We start from the raw sequence: 15,190 nt of genomic DNA, 5'->3' as shown, positions 1-15,190 counted from the left end.
CCCTGTTAATTTACGTGTCATTAAGAGAGGAAGAAATGCCTTCAATTAAACGACTGAGCGCCACTTGTCGGATGTACCTATATTTGGGGAAGGTGAAATTGGAAAAGATGTGTGTCTGGGGATCTTTGGTTCCAAGAATCACACACGCCTAGGTAAGCCCAGGCCCAGAATTAGATCCCAAGTTTGAGTTTGGGTGGAATGAGAGGAAAGCTTGAAGCGAATGTGCCTTTGGAAAGTCTCCCACCTGTCATTCTGCTCGACACGAGAAAACACAAAGACCAGTAGAGGTACCCTTGTGGTCCAGGCACAAACTGTCTTCCCCAGGCCGCTCTCAAATGGGAGAGTTCAAATGCTATTGGTCACAGTTATTCAGCAAAAACATATTTTGCACGAGGGATGAAGTCAGATCCCCAGTTTTGGCTGTAAGAGGACAAGCTGTTTGTTAGTGGAAGGCTCATCTCTAGTAATAGTAACAGACTGAGCCCCATTTATTTCTCTTCAGGTTTTGAGTCTTTTTTCTTTTCTTTTTTTTTTTTTTTTTTTTTTGGACATGAACTAGTAGTGCCTTGTGAGATGCCATCCAGTGAGCAAAAGGGGTCTGGGCAGGGAGCAGAATGATGGCAGAGGGGACTCAGACTACATCTAAGGGAGCAGACACGTTAAGAAGCGTCAGCATGCTAGCAGGCTTGAGGCTTAGCCTTCATACGGAATGCCCCATTTGGCCAGTACAACCTTCATTTGCAAGGTGAGCCCCCTTCAGGACCAGAGAGGTTAAGTCTCTTGCTCAAAGTCACACGGCGTTCGTAGGTCAGCAATCCATCAGACACAGAGCTTGTGCTCTTAACCACATCGCTCTGCCGATCAGGATGTTTCCAAGAATGCAGACGTGAGTTCACATGAGACTCCAGCCAGCCCAGTGCTCAGCACGGCTGTCTTTCCGGTCTCACTTAACAGAGAATTCCTTTTCTGTACCTTCTTTCTTTTGCTAATGTGAGTTTTCCACCGATCAGGTTCTTCTTACCTCCTCTTCTCCTTGGTGAAAACCAAAATGTCTTCCAAGGTCCGGCTGACATGAGGCATCTTAACCCTTGTTCCTATGGGGTGAGTCCAGCACCTTGCCCCTGGGGCAGTTTGGCTGGACCTCCTGGAGGTGCTGGTGGTGTTTCTGTGGGTTGCTCCTCTTAGACTGGAAGTTTCCTGAGGCTCTAGGGTTAGCCCTGAGTCTGGATCCCCCCTCTACAGCTTACGACCTGGGTCCTTGGACAAGTTTCTTTGCTTTCCTGGGCTTTAATTTTTGTATCTATGAAAGGTGATAACTTACTTCTCAAGGTTGTCCTGAACATGAAGTGCATTTGCTTAGATCACACGATAAGGGTTATTACTGTCTGTTATTAGACTGTCTGTTATTACATGTGAGGTTCTTGCTCAGTGTCTTTGTGCATCATCGCATCTCGTCCTCACAACCACCTTCTGAGGTAGGTTCTTTCACTCTCGTCCCCACTGTACAGATGAGGAAGCTGAGGTAAAACCACGTCCCCCTGGCCCCACAGCTAGAAGATGACAAAACCAGACTCGACTCTTGCCTCTGAAACCTGCTCTCTGGATGGGACCCCATTGGAAACCTCATGTGGACGGAGTTCTGAGGAGGTTTTGTCACCAACCAGCCCCTTGGGGTGTGCTTTAATTAAGGTCTTAATTTCCCACTCCTTCCTATCTAGGAGACCTTGATCCTGACTTACAGGAGAAGATTACTCCAACCAGCTTTGTCTTGGCGAAATGTTTACAATACTGCCCATTCCTGCCAATAACAGCTTCCCTCACCTTCTGGCTCTCGAGGGTGGTGGATTATCAGCACCATAATTGCCCATTTATATAATGAGCTAAAAACATGGATCAGGTTATTGGCCTTCAAAAGCTCAAGCAAATCCCTAAGTGAAATTCAGATCCCACTTCATTCTCCAATCCAAGGATGTCATGGCCACTGTCATCATGTACCTCGAATGACTTGGCTGGTTGAGTTCCTTTCTGGTTGACTGTATTGCCAATCTCACAGGCACCCCCTAAAATGCAGGCAAAAGAAAGCAGGCATTTCTGATATGTTGTTTTCATGTTTTCCTCAAGGAGTGTCAGTTAAAGTCCCTGAACAAAATGAACTTCATTTTGTTTGCCATAGAGTATTCTGAATGAATAGAGCGAGATCCGTCATCCAGGGGTCTGTTGCTGGGCAGGCCCTTGAGAAGACTGGGCTCCTCAGAGGAGAAAGCGGGGCAGGGGTGGGTGGGTGCACTCCATTTGGCAGCAAGGCAGAGATCTTCCTGTTTGAAGATGGATCTGGAAAAAGCCGAGGGGCTCAGAGGGTGCTCACAGGTTGAATCGCAGTCCCAGCTCATTGTGCAGACCAGGCAGCCAGTGCCATGCTTGGGACGGCAGCCATGACATTGGCCTCCCCTGTTCATGGCAGCACAGGGATTGAAACTGTGGTGGAGAAAGATATCAGGGCAGAAATTATTCAGGACCTGCCCCGTGTCAAGCACTGGGAGAGTCTCCTCAAACATTTGGGGGATTTTCCTTGTATCGACTCATGCTGACTTCTGATTTATTCCCGTTGTCCTCTCTGAGTGATGGGTGACTTCAGTCCGTTGAAATGTATAGAGACCTATTTTATGGCCGAGCATAGGGTCTGTCGTAGATAATGCTGTGTGTGCACTTGAGAGGATGTGTCCTCTACAGGTTTGGATGGACTGCTCCATAGATGTTGTTTGTGAAGGCCCGGGACTGTGCCCGGGAGTGGACGGTGTTCACTCTGCAATGCTCCCGGGGGAAGGGCAAGGGCATACGTCCAAAGAGCTGAGAAGGCACAGCCAGGCTCTGACCCTGGGAGGCAGACACGGTACCAGCTTGTTCTCCAAGTGGCCCGACTAAGAAGAAAAGGCTGAGAGCCCTAGAGGGACCTCTGAGGTCAGGAGAAGATGGCTAGAGATTTGCTCAAGGGCGAGGAATCAACCCATGGAAGGGAGCGGAGCAACCGTGTGCCCTTGCAACTCTCTCTCCCACGGCCTCTCTCTTCCCTGCACGCGTTCAGCAAACATCCGTCCGAGACTTGATCTTCATAGTTGCTGTGCTAGGCTGCGGGATAAAGGACTCAACATTGCCCCTGCCCTCCCAGAATCTGCAGGGTGCTAGGGATGCAGATAATTAACGGGCAACCTTGCCAAGCAGGGTGGGGGCCGTAGCTGGAAAAGTGCATACCTATCAGAGTATAGTCATTCCTGCCTACCTTCTCCCTCTCTCTTTCTCAGTGACACAGATTCGCAGATAAATGAGAATTTCCACAGGGAAGGTAAAAGATGAAGGAAACATGGTCCTATCTGTAAACCTATTTAGGAAATAATTTCACGAAGGGCAGGGAACTTGTGAGTTCAGAGAGCCTGGCATGCCAGGACCAAAGAGAGAGCTTTGAAACGTGTGTGTGTGTGTGTGCGCGCGCGTGCACATGCCCACACTGGACCCTTTTTTACAAACTGGAGAAGATCTGGGTGCCTTTGGAGAATAATGCTTTTTTTTTTTTTTTAGTTTATTTTTATTTATTTTGATAGAGACAGAGACAGCATGACTGGGAGAGGGGCAGAGAGTGAGGGGGGAGAGAGGGAATCCCAAGCAGGCTGCCCACTGCCAGTGCAGAGCCCAATGCGGGACTTGAACTCACTGATCATGAGTTCATGACCTGAGCTGAAGCCAGATTCCAGGCCCTCTAAGAATAAAGCTTTTAGAATACCTATGGTACAACACTCAGGATGACAAAGGAAAACAATGATGTTAAAATGCAGCTCCATGCAGGGACCTCCATCGCCCACGCCCCTTCCTGGGAGAGGGGGGCCTGGAGGTTTCTGGAGTAGCGAAGAGAGATTTTCAGGCAAGAAAGAAAATTCTTTCTACAGTTTGGTAATTCTGTATTTACGGAACTAGCCATCTCCAAGACTCAGATGGCTTTCCCCCCTTTTCCATTTCCCTTGTTGTCCCCCTGGATGGAGGAGGGTGGGAAGTTAAAGGCTGACTTTGATGGGAGGGAGGGAAGCCTGAGGCTGGGTGGTCAGAGAATGTGTTTCTTTGGTAGCCTTTGGGTAACTTGTTAGGCTTTTCTACCCTATTTGAGAGTTTACTGAATAGAGAGGACACCCCGGGAGGGGAGGGTGACCCTGTATGGGAGCTGAAGAGAAGCCTGAGGTTCAGGGAGGACCCATGCTCTACTCTGGCAGAGGCTGTGGGCCCCATGAGACCAGACACATTATGGAGGCAGCCGCTTTGCTTATACCCTGCACCCCCCATCCTTATTCCCACCCTAGGACCCGAGGTTCCACATTTTACCCATGAGACAACACTGAGCTGAGTTAATGCGAAATCACGCAGCTCCAGCTAGAAGTGGGGGAGTTGAGATCTGACTCCATGTAATCCCAGGCTCTGAGACCCTCGTTGCCACTGCACCATGTCCAGCTGCCTACCGACAGCGTGGAGACCTTGGGTGCGGCTCCTGGAATCAGGTTGCCTGGGTTCCTATCCCAGCTCAACTGTCGAACGGCATGATGATCCAAGGTAAGTTCCTGACCCTGATCTTCCCCATCTCTGAAATGGGATGGTTTTACCACCTTCCTCGGGGACTTTTGCTGATGACTTCAGAGATAACGCACTTAAAGCTTTGAGCACGCGAGCCTGACGTGTCCGTGCTCCTGAGAGTTGGTTGCTGTGGTTATTATTATCCCAGCAGGATAAGGAGCAATGTTCGGGGGGCCCTGGTGTGCGGTCGCCCCTCTGTTTACTCCTCCGGCTGGCAGGCGGTCAGGGGTTTGTTTTTCTGGTACGAAGGTGGTCCTCGTGTTCCGGAGTGACCCAGCAGGGCTGAGATTATCATACAACCCCGCACGCCCGGCCAAGTTCGGCGCTCGCCTTGGCAGCCTGCACGGCCTGTGCCACTGTGGTCGAGGGAACCGCTCGTTTTTAGGCTGTTTCTCACTTTGAAGAAGCCTGACCTTCGCTCAGAGTGATCCTCTATTCCCACGTCACACGTGGCCCGCTCACCCACTCCCTCCCAAAGCACGACATTTGTTACTCCCCAGGGAGGCAATAAGGTCACGGCGCCTTCAAGACCCTTGTTTTTCCTTCATCTCTTCCTCTGCCCTCCTAACTCTGCCCCCCACTGGTGTTTCTCAGACACCGGAGGGGGGTGCCATGAGGACCGGGAGGCAGCGAAGAACAGGGCCCCTGGCCTCCAACAGCCAGGGCATCGCTGCTCCAAGCTTCAAGTTCCTTGTCGGCAGAGAACATAGCACGTGGTTTATGTGTACAAACCTTTAAAAATAGATACAACCTTTCATCAGGTTGGGAGACTTGAATGATTCAATAGGAAAACCCATGCGAACATATCACAAGCTCTCCTCTTGCTGAGCCCGTGCCTGCCTTCCAGCCTGGCGGTGGCCACTACTGCTTTGGGCCTCGGGCCGCCCCCACCTCACCTGTCGGGGCTGCAGGGAGGGGCTCAGCGGCTCAGCCTTGCTCCCAGCCCCCAGGGGGCTGCAGACTGAGAGCCTCAGGCTCTGGCCATTCCTGAATTGTCACAGCAGAGCAGATGGCCCCCAGGAGTCCCCAGCGCCCTGCAGCTCATCCCTTCTTCCGGGCAGGGGCCTCAGGCCTTCCTCTGGGGCTGTGGTGCCTTTTGCGCAGCTGGTAGGTCCCTTGCCCTCCACACAGCCTTCTATCTCCGCACTTTGGACCTTGTCCTTTCTGTTTCTTGCTGCCCAGGTGCCCATCTCTGATGGCTAAAATGCGGCTCGGCTCAAAGGACCCCTCCCTGAGCTTCACCCGCTGGCCCCACATCTGGAACAATTGTGCGTATTTTTCAACCTTAAAAATCCACTTTTCAGCCTTCTCGTTTTACGTATGTGACTTATTTGTTGCCACGCTCCATAAGGAAAGGTCTCACCCCCACCAGGCTCAGGCAGCTGGGAAAATGGAATGAATGTGGGCTTCTCTCTGCACCTCTGTTCTCCCATCTGTGAAATCAGAATGACCATTGTAAGTCGCCAGCCTTCTTAAGAGTTGTCATAAGGCTTAAAAGAGGCTCTTGACGTGAACATCTCCTACCTCATGGACCTGAACATTTAAAAAGATCAGTGAATGAATGATTGATCGAATGATCGAATGAATGAATGAATGCCTTTATGGTTCTGTTTGCAATTGTCAAAAACAGATAGACTTTTGCTATCATCCGTACTGTCCTTAGGAATTCTGTATTTGTGGCTTGGAAACCTAGGTTCCGGGTTAGACTCCTGAGTCACCCACTTTAGGATGTGATCCAGGCATGAACTGAATCTTCCCACACTGCAGTGACATCACGTAGGACAGAGGTCAGTAAACTATGACCTGTGGGCAGCCTCCAACCCACTGCTGCTTTTGTACAGCCCAGAAACTGAAAATGGTTGTTATGTTTTCAAATGTTGTTTACATTTAAAACTTTACATGTTTGCATGTACATTTGATTTAATTTATATATTTTTAACTTTTTTTTTTTTTTTTAATTTTTATTTATGAGAGACAGGGAAACAGCACGAGTTGGGGAGGGGCAGAGAGAGAGGGAGACACAGAATCCGAAGGGGGCTCCAGGCTCTGAGCTGTCAGCACAGAGCCGGACGCAGGGCTCGAACCCACAAACTGTGAGATCGTGATCTGAGCCGAAGTTGGACGCTTAACCGACTGAGCCACCCAGACGCCCCTCATTTTTACATTTGAAAAATAAAAACTCAAAAGAAGAATGCTATTTCCAACGTTTATTTATTTTTTTTTTTTGGGACAGAGAGAGACAGAGCATGAACGGGGGAGGGGCAGAGAGAGAGGGAAACACAGAATCAGGAACAGGCTCCAGGCTCTGAGCCATCAGCCCAGAGCCTGACGCGGGGCTCGAACTCATGGACCGTGAGATCGTGACCTGGCTGAAGTCGGACGCTTAACCGACTGCGCCACCCAGGCGCCCCAAAGAAGAATGCTATTTCCTAACACATGAGAACTATGGGAAATTCCGAGTATCTACGGATGGAATTTTATTGACAGCCCGCCATGCTCGTTCCTTGATGAACTGTCTCCATGGCGACAGGGGGTGCATACCTTGCTTGCACTCTCTAAGGCACAGTCGAGTAGGTGCGACAGACACCACATGGCCCACGACTCACAATTTTTTACTACCCAGCCCTTTGCAAAAAGACTTTGCCCAATCCCTGGTCTGTGAGACAGGAGCAATGGTGCATACCCACCCCTCTGTGAGGATGAAGTGTTCAATTCAAGTGCCTAGCACCAAGCGGAAACTCTAGAAAAGTCCATCCCTCCTCTCTCTCCCTTTCCCATCTTCATTCCTTTCCACAGAGAGCTCTTTTATTTCAGGGTCCAAGCCACATAAAACCATAAAAAGAGGACGGCAGGCTGGCTCCCACCATGCCCTGCGCAGACGGGCCTTCAGACAGCAGGGCTGTGTTCATCAGCTCTGTCCCCTGGCCCTCGGCCGCCCTGGCCAGGCCAGTCTGTGCGGCTGCTGAGGGTAGGGCCCCGTCAGAGCCCCCCCCCCCCCCGTGTCCTCAGGGACGTCTGGGCCATCGTGTAGGGGTGCCCTAGGGAGCTGCCTCTCTTGCATTTATCAGAGGCTGGTGGTTTCCACCCCATCGTTTCTGCTTTGGGGCATTTCTGGAAGCTGGGCCAGTGGCCCACAATAGGTGCCCACAGCCACACGTTAGCTCAGCTCGGGAAGACCGCTCAGCAGATGCAGCCTCTGGGCTGGAATCCAGGGTCTTGGTCCCCAACTGCAGGATGGCACAGAGTTGTGGCCAGACCCGAGGTTTGGGATCTGGTCTGGCAGCCCAGCCCTGCTCCTCACAAGCTCTGGGATGTCCCCGCTGGGCTTCTTTCCTTCCTCTGGAAAGTTGGGGTGATGGTTTCTCCTGCGGAGGGGCATAGACAGGGTTTTCATCACGTAAGCAGGGTTTTGCCTTTTTCTGCACTGAAACCCTATGCCGAGAACAGCGGCTGGCCTGTGGTGAGCACACAGCAAACACCTGTTATTGAAAAGACATCCACTCAAAAGAGAGAAAGTATGTGGCGTGCCTGTCGCATCATCGGCTCGCATGAAATAGTCACAGTGCTGTGTCTGCTCTGAACCAGGAATCAGCACGCTACAGCCCACAAGCCAAATCTGGCCCACTGCCTGATGTTGTAAATAAAGTTTTATTGGAACGCGGCCACACCCATTCACTTACCTGTTGTCCAGAGCTGATCTCCCACAGCAGCGATGGAGCTCCATCGTTGTGAGAGAAACCTGTGGCCTTGCGAAAGCTAAACTACATCCCGTCTGGCTTTTTACAGCAAATCCTCGTGGCCCCTGCTCTGAACGTTGAGGCCACCCTGTCCGCCGGTGACCACGGATTTCATTTCCCCCCAATTGCAGGCGTGTGGGCGGTTACAAGTTGAAAAGCAGCAGCCGGCTTCAAATACATTTTCTTCATGCCCTCTCTGAAGTACTTCGTTTTTCCTTTGACACCTTAATTCTGCCACGCTATTCCAGCATGCTGAGAATAGACTTCTCAATGCCCTGCGGCTCTCACGGGTAAGGTGGTGTTACTCTCATTTCTGGGTAAGAAGAAACTCAAGCCACCCGTCAATTGCTGGTGTATTCATTAGGGATTGGCCACTGTCCTGCAATGAGTCTAGGCCTTCTCACAGGAAGAGAGTCAAGATAAAATAAGGATAATGTGCTAGATCCAACTTACTACTTGGTTCCAAGGGATGAAGTGCTGGCCAGGAGCCAAAGGAAGGTCACTGTGTCTGGGGCACAGAGTGCATAGGTTTGTCATTGTTGTGAATGGAGGGACCTTGGACACCTTAGTTACCTTCACTTGGCGTCAATTTTCCAATCTGTAAAATGGCAACAATGATACTTCACCACATCAGGTTGTTCTGAAGACTAAATGAGATCAAACGCCTGAAACACAGTAACTACTCAGCTATTTTTATAATAAGTCCTTTATTTCTCAGTTTGGGAGAGAGATAGTCAACAGCTTTTTGCTACATGTTTTTGCTCCCTTAGATGGTCAGGGCCCACGGTTAGGAGCCTCTTACAACTTTGATTTTGGGGGTGGTGAGAACGATCTTCCTGGGCACCACTTACTAAGGGCTCCCTGTCCACGGTGCCAGCTGAGCAAGGCGGGGTCATTGTCTAGTTACCATTTCATGGCCAGCAGATCTTTTTCTTCCTTTCCGTCTACAAAGACAGAATAACAGGCTTCCAGGTCCCTACGCCCCAAGGAAGAGACTGACCAGGAACCCATGAAGGCTGGGTTCAATGAGACAAGTACATCCTTGCAACTAAAGGTGCAGGAAGTCAGCCAGGACTTCCAGGCGTGGAGCCTGGTCACTTCTGTCTTGTTCATGGCTTAGAACAGCGCCTGGAACATGGTAAACGGTTCATAAATGTTGGGGAGGATAAACAGTCCCCTCTTGTGAATGTCACACTGCCTGCTGTCCTCAGAGGCTCTGGCTTCCTGTGTCTCTTAGACTGTGATGCCATGATGCCAACAGGTGAGGTCCAAGCTCAGAGTGAGAGCACACAGCAGCCCTGCCTGGCCCTCCCCGTGTCCCCGGTCCTACCACATTTCCTCTGCATCACCTGTCCAGGCTTCTCATCACTGAGTCTGCTGTTCCCCCTGTGCCCAGGGCTCTTCCCACCATTGCCCCTAGCCCAGCCCTGTAAGGTGCAGGAAACCAGCCAACAGGACCCTGGCCCCAGCCACATCTGGATCTCCAGGCTCAATCTCCGTCTATACCGGGGAATGTGAGATTACAGTCTGCAGGCCAGATCTGGTCAGTGGTCGGTTTTTGTAAGGACCTTGGACTGAGAATGGTGTTTACATTTCCAAAGGGTTGAAAATTTTAAAAAGAATGCACAACAGAGACTATATGGCTGACGAAGCCCAAAACACTGACTCTCTGGTCCTTTATGGAAAAGTCTTGCTGACTCCTGGCCCAGAAAGTCCTCTGATACACTAGCCGGGAGGACCAACTGTGTGAACCAGGCCCCGTGTCAGGGCTTCAGGCTCGGAGTTATTTCTTGCCACTTACCAACCCCGAGGCAGGTGGGGTTCTTGTCCCTTGTAGAGATGGGGGAAACTGAGGCATAAGAGGTTAATTCACTTGCCTGAGAATCTAAATAAATGGCACAGCCAGGATTCAAACCCAGACAGGCAGGTTTTTTAATCATGGTGCCATTTTTCTTCTGGACACTGCCTAGCACAAGCTTTAGGACTCGCCCATACTCTATCCCATTCCGGACCCCTTGTCGCAGAGATGAACTTCAGAAAACACCGCCCTCTGCCAGCATGAGTTTCTGTCTTCCTCTGACCCACAGTCAGTGACCAGGTGTTTGGTACCCCCGCCTCCTCTCCCCTCCCGGCCACCCCCCAAGACAGTTCATCTCCTGTGGGGCTGACAAGGCTGTGCTGCCTCTGTCTGCCCCACGCAGTGGCCTGGAACCCTATTCTGTCCTGCTCCCTGAGTCCTGACGCTTTTCCATGAGCTGGGCCTGAAGTTGTTCCCACTGAGTCTCTCTTCCTGGGGACATCCCTGTGCCCTCTTGTCTCTGCTTCCTTCCACCCATCTTGTCCCTCCCATGAGGAACTGGATCCATGGCTTCGGGTCAAGAGTGCACACGGAGGTGCAGTTAACTCCTGGTACCGGGCCTGGACCCTTTGTAGCCCAAGGACTGCAGCTGAGATCCTCCCCTCCTGGGAGAAAGAGGAGAAGCCCCTGGGTTCAGAGTAACATGGAGGACAGCCCAGAGGTGGTGTTGCAACCCAGGGGAAACATTGCACTTCAGGGCTGTGCAGGTGGAGTGGTGCCTTGCGATCAACAGTCTAAGCACAGGGGCACAGGAGGGGTAAGAATGGAAAGACAGCTGCCAAGAGGAACAGAGAGCTTCTCAAATCCCCCCCAGCCGGTCTCCTCCCCACAGCACCAGCCCGGCTTTGACAAAACCCGCCCTTCCGGTAGTAGTCCCTCCACCTTGGCTGGAAATCACTGTGTGCAGAGTGAAGACAGAGGCCATCTTCTAGTGTGACCATGGACAGGTTACTTAGAGCTCTGTACCTTACATTCCTCTTTTTTTCAGATGGTGATGGTGGTAAGTACGTGGTAGGGTCTTATTCATAGATCACATGCTCCTGGCACTTAGTAGGTGCTGAGTGTGAGAATGACTCCCCCGGGGGATGCCGAATTGTGAGCTCTTCCCAGGTCATCCTGGGAAGGATGCTCTCAAGAACGCTCTGCAATTGAGGATGTACGGGAGGCCCCTAGGTCAAGGCTGACAGGAGAGGCCTCTCAAGGGCCCGACCAACATGCTGTGTTTCTCCTTCTGAGGCTGAAGAGGCAGACTCTCTCCAGACTGGAGAGTCTCGCCAGCGTCTCAGACGTCTGATTCCCCTGGCTTCATATCCACCTTTCTGTGGTCTTCTCCATCCTTGTTAATGGCAAAGCCAACTCTTCAGTCGCTCAGCCTTGGAGTCAGTTAACCTTGGTCTCCTCATCACTCACCTATCCTATCCAGACCATCAGCAAACCATACCCAGAATATCATGCCCTCTCACCACCCCAAAGCCCCTACCTGGGTCCCAGCCGCCATCATTTCTTGCCTGCATTAGTACGACAGCCCTTGACGGGTCTCTGCGTCTGCCCTTTGCCCCTCTACAATCTGTTTTCACAGCAACAGCCAGAGTCACCCTTGGAAATCAAGCTGGGGCACATGACCTTTCTGCTCCAAACCCCCCCGCAGGCTTCCCATCCTGTTCAGAATAAAAGCCACGGGCCTTGCAATGGTCTGGGAGGCCCATGTGAACCAGCCCCACTACCCTGACCATGCCCTCGTTCCTTCTGTCCTGTTCATCCCACCTGCCATCCTGCCCCTGCCCTCTTGCAGACACTCGAGCTCCCCTCAACAGCTTGCTCTTGCTGGACTCCCTCATCACCGCTCACTCCCTTAGCTCTTCCGGGCCTTTGTTCTGGCCTTACCACCTCAGCCAGGCCTCCCCTGGCCACTATTTCACATTCACCGTTGTACCCCCCCCCCCACCACCACTCTGCAACTCTCATTCTTCTCTTTCCTGCCTTTATTTTTCTCCGTTGTTCTTGGCACCTGTACCGTGCCTCACGATTGTGTGAGTTGATCCATTAGTGCCCCTTATCTCGCTGGAGATTCAATTCCAGGGGGGCAGGGATTTCTGTCTTAGCCCCCGCTGAGAACCCCACCTGTGACATGGTAGCACTCTGTAAATATTTGTGGAATGAATGAATGGCCTTAGACCAAAGACAGCCGGCACAGAAAATAAACCTCTATTTCAAGCAAAAGCCTTTTGGTTTTATATATATATATATATATATATACATATATACATATACATATATATATATGTATGTATATATGTATATGTATATACACACATATATATATGTAAATATATATATGATAAAATGTGTTTTATATATTTATATATGGCTGAAAGTTTCAAGCATGTATATCATATATAGACATAGCATGTATATCAAGATATATATAAAAAGTTCATGTGTGTATATATATCTCTCAAAGACCAAAATATATTTTATATATATAACCGAGGTACCATGTTTTTTGCAAAGGAGGACACTTTCTGGCTTCCCTGGCTGCCTGCCAAGATGCACTCAAGCCGTGATGTACAGTCAACGGGGCACTTTTCGCCTCTGGTTTTCCAGAGTGGAGAGCACATCATTGCCAGGAAGTTTCTGCCTCACTCTTAGTTCCCCAGGGTGGCCTGCCAGTCACCGGTGTGGTACCTCAGACAATGGAGATGCAGGGGCCGTGATTCCCTGCCTGTATGTCAAGGTCTTCGACGCCCACTTGCGCATGAGCTGGAAGAGGTGTGCCCATCTCAGAGCGTGAAGAGCTGGCGAAGTCCCCATGGTTTCTCTCTGTCTCCTGGACCCACTTTCCCCTCTTCACAGTGGCTTCTTTGTGTCCCCCAAGGGGCCATCTCCTGCCCCTCCAGTTCATCTCCAGCTCGTGGCTTTGCTGACTCCTCACCTACCTGTGCTGTTTTCTGTACTGCATAGAACTGGGTCCTCTAGGAAGACATATTGGAGTCCTGACCCACAGCAACTGTGAGTGTGACCTTATTTGGAAATAGGGTCTGTGCGGACATAATCTAGTTTAGATGAAGTCATTCTGGATCAAGATGGCCTCCAATCCAGTCATGGTGTCTTTGTAAGAGAGATGGGCAGATGGGGAGAAGGCCGTGTGAAGGCAGGGACGCTTCTGCAAGCCATGTGGTGTGTAAGGTTGCTGGCCCACCACAAAGGCTAGAGGAGGCCAGGAAGGACCTTGCCTTTCAGGTGTCAGAGGGAGCATGGCCCCATGGACACTTCGATTCAAGACCTTCATCCTCCGGAACTGCAACAGAATAAAGTTCTATGGTTTTAAGCCTCCCAGTCTGTGGAGCTTTGGCCACCCCAGAAGACCCACACACTCCCCTCCACCCTTCAGTCTCCTCCTCAGTGTCACCTCTTTGTTGAGTTACCCACCCGGGGCACATTTTACCATTCTTCCACCAGGTGCTTATTACCGTGTGTGATTCTGTTTTGCAAGCTTCCCCTGGTGCTCATAAGCCCTCTGCCGTGTCCATATTGCTCACCGTGTGTCCTCAGTCTCTAACACAGCATCTGCACACACTGGGTGGGCAATAAAGTATTTGTAGGACGCATGCATTGCAGTCCAGGGGAATCTTCCGGACTTACAGAATTAGTTCGTGTCATAGAATCTCCAGTCAGAAGATGACCCTGGGTACTTCCCCTAGAAATCCTCAAAGTGCAATTATTCAAATCGAGTTGTTCAACCCAAGTCAGTTGCAGTAAAACAAGAGAGACTTGAGAGTTGGTGAGTACTTTCCCAGCCAGGGTCTGTTCTCACTGCTTAGCCTGAATGTGTTTTCCTGCCAAGAATCAAAAATGAGTTTTACCAGGGGGTTAGCAACACCTTAAATAGAAGAAACACCTCCAAAAATACAAGTTCTTTCGCACTTACCCTCCTCCTCAACCTCCCTCCCAGCCGCCCATCACCGGGACCTCCCAGTCTTGTCTCCGAGCCCTATTTCAGACCTCTCCAAATCCTGTGGTATTTTCCCTTCTTGGGCTTTAGATGGAGATGTCCGGTAGGTGCTTTTAGGTGGTTCTAGAATTGACATCTCTTCCGAGACTCGTCTGGCCCATGAACTTGGAAGTTTGGCCTCTAGTGAATTCAGAATGGCCTTTATTGAGCACCTACAATGTGCTGGCTGTGCACAGCAGGGAAGTTTTACAGTCTGTAGCCTCCTTTCCTTTCCATGTAATCTGTTCCAGAAATCTATGTTTGCCATGAAGTGATCTCACTTCAGAGCTATTTTACTGATGAGGTAACTGAAACTCAGAAAGGTTAAATAATTTGCCTAAAATCACACAGTCAGTAAGTGGTAGAGCCCTTTTCAAACCTGGGTCTGTCTGACTTCTGAGCTAGTGGGGTTTGTGTTTTTTCCTCTAAATTTACAAACGATGAAAGCGACCCTAGTCAGAAATTGCGTTATTGATAGCAAGGAGTTTTATTTTATAAGGATTCAGCTGTGCCTGGGACTGTGGTGTCAAGGGTCATCCAGGAGCCTGTTGGGAGGGGTTTATGGACGTGGGACCCTTAATAGGCGCTCAGGACGCTCCATTGACCTTCCAAGCACTCTGGCTGGGGGGTCATCTGCTCCCAGCACTCTACTTCCTGACTCTGGGCATTAGACTGGCCATTTCTCTCCTCCAGCCTCGGTTTCCCCAACCATAAAATTAAAACTCAGATTCAGTGATCTTTGAGCAGCTGTCCTGCCCTGATAACCTAGGACGTTAGCACCCTGGGGCTGCAGCCACCATTCTCCCATGCCCCTCCAAATCAAACCTTCCACTTATTCCTGGAGCCCATGGTCTAGTCATCCATGCAGGTCCAAGGCATCCATGCAGGTCCCTGCTGTCAGAGGCCCCCCTTCCCTATCTCTCCCCACTCCTGCAGTTCACATCCTCTTCTTTCCTGGAGCCAGTCCTGCTGGGACAGCTTTCTTCACCTCCC

At 50.7% G+C, this 15,190-nt stretch overlaps 1 long non-coding RNA gene across 36 annotated transcripts in view; it reads left to right on the top strand.

The window, feature by feature from the left end:
- LOC147571837 (uncharacterized) overlaps positions 1–15,190 on the top strand; it is a 372,786-nt gene that overhangs the window by 251,307 nt on the left and 106,289 nt on the right. For 27 of the 36 annotated variants that reach the window (XR_015246968.1, XR_015246995.1, XR_015246998.1 and 24 more), the window contains 5 exons: positions 4,344–4,590; positions 5,794–5,879; positions 8,398–8,638; positions 9,301–9,609; positions 12,718–13,665. This is a non-coding gene — a long non-coding RNA (uncharacterized LOC147571837). Of the gene's footprint in view, positions 1–4,343; positions 4,591–5,793; positions 5,880–8,397; positions 8,639–9,300; positions 9,610–12,717; positions 13,988–15,190 lie in introns of all 36 variants that reach the window. The other 9 variants (XR_015246979.1, XR_015246980.1, XR_015246966.1 and 6 more) reach the window with 9 other exon arrangements.

This window comes from Puma concolor, chromosome F2 (genome assembly GCF_028749965.1).
Source record: "Puma concolor isolate L17-30 chromosome F2, mPumCon1.1.hap2, whole genome shotgun sequence".
Taxonomy (NCBI): domain Eukaryota; kingdom Metazoa; phylum Chordata; class Mammalia; order Carnivora; family Felidae; genus Puma; species Puma concolor.
Note: the sequence above shows the minus strand (reverse complement) of the source record. Positions and strands in the feature narration are given on the sequence as shown.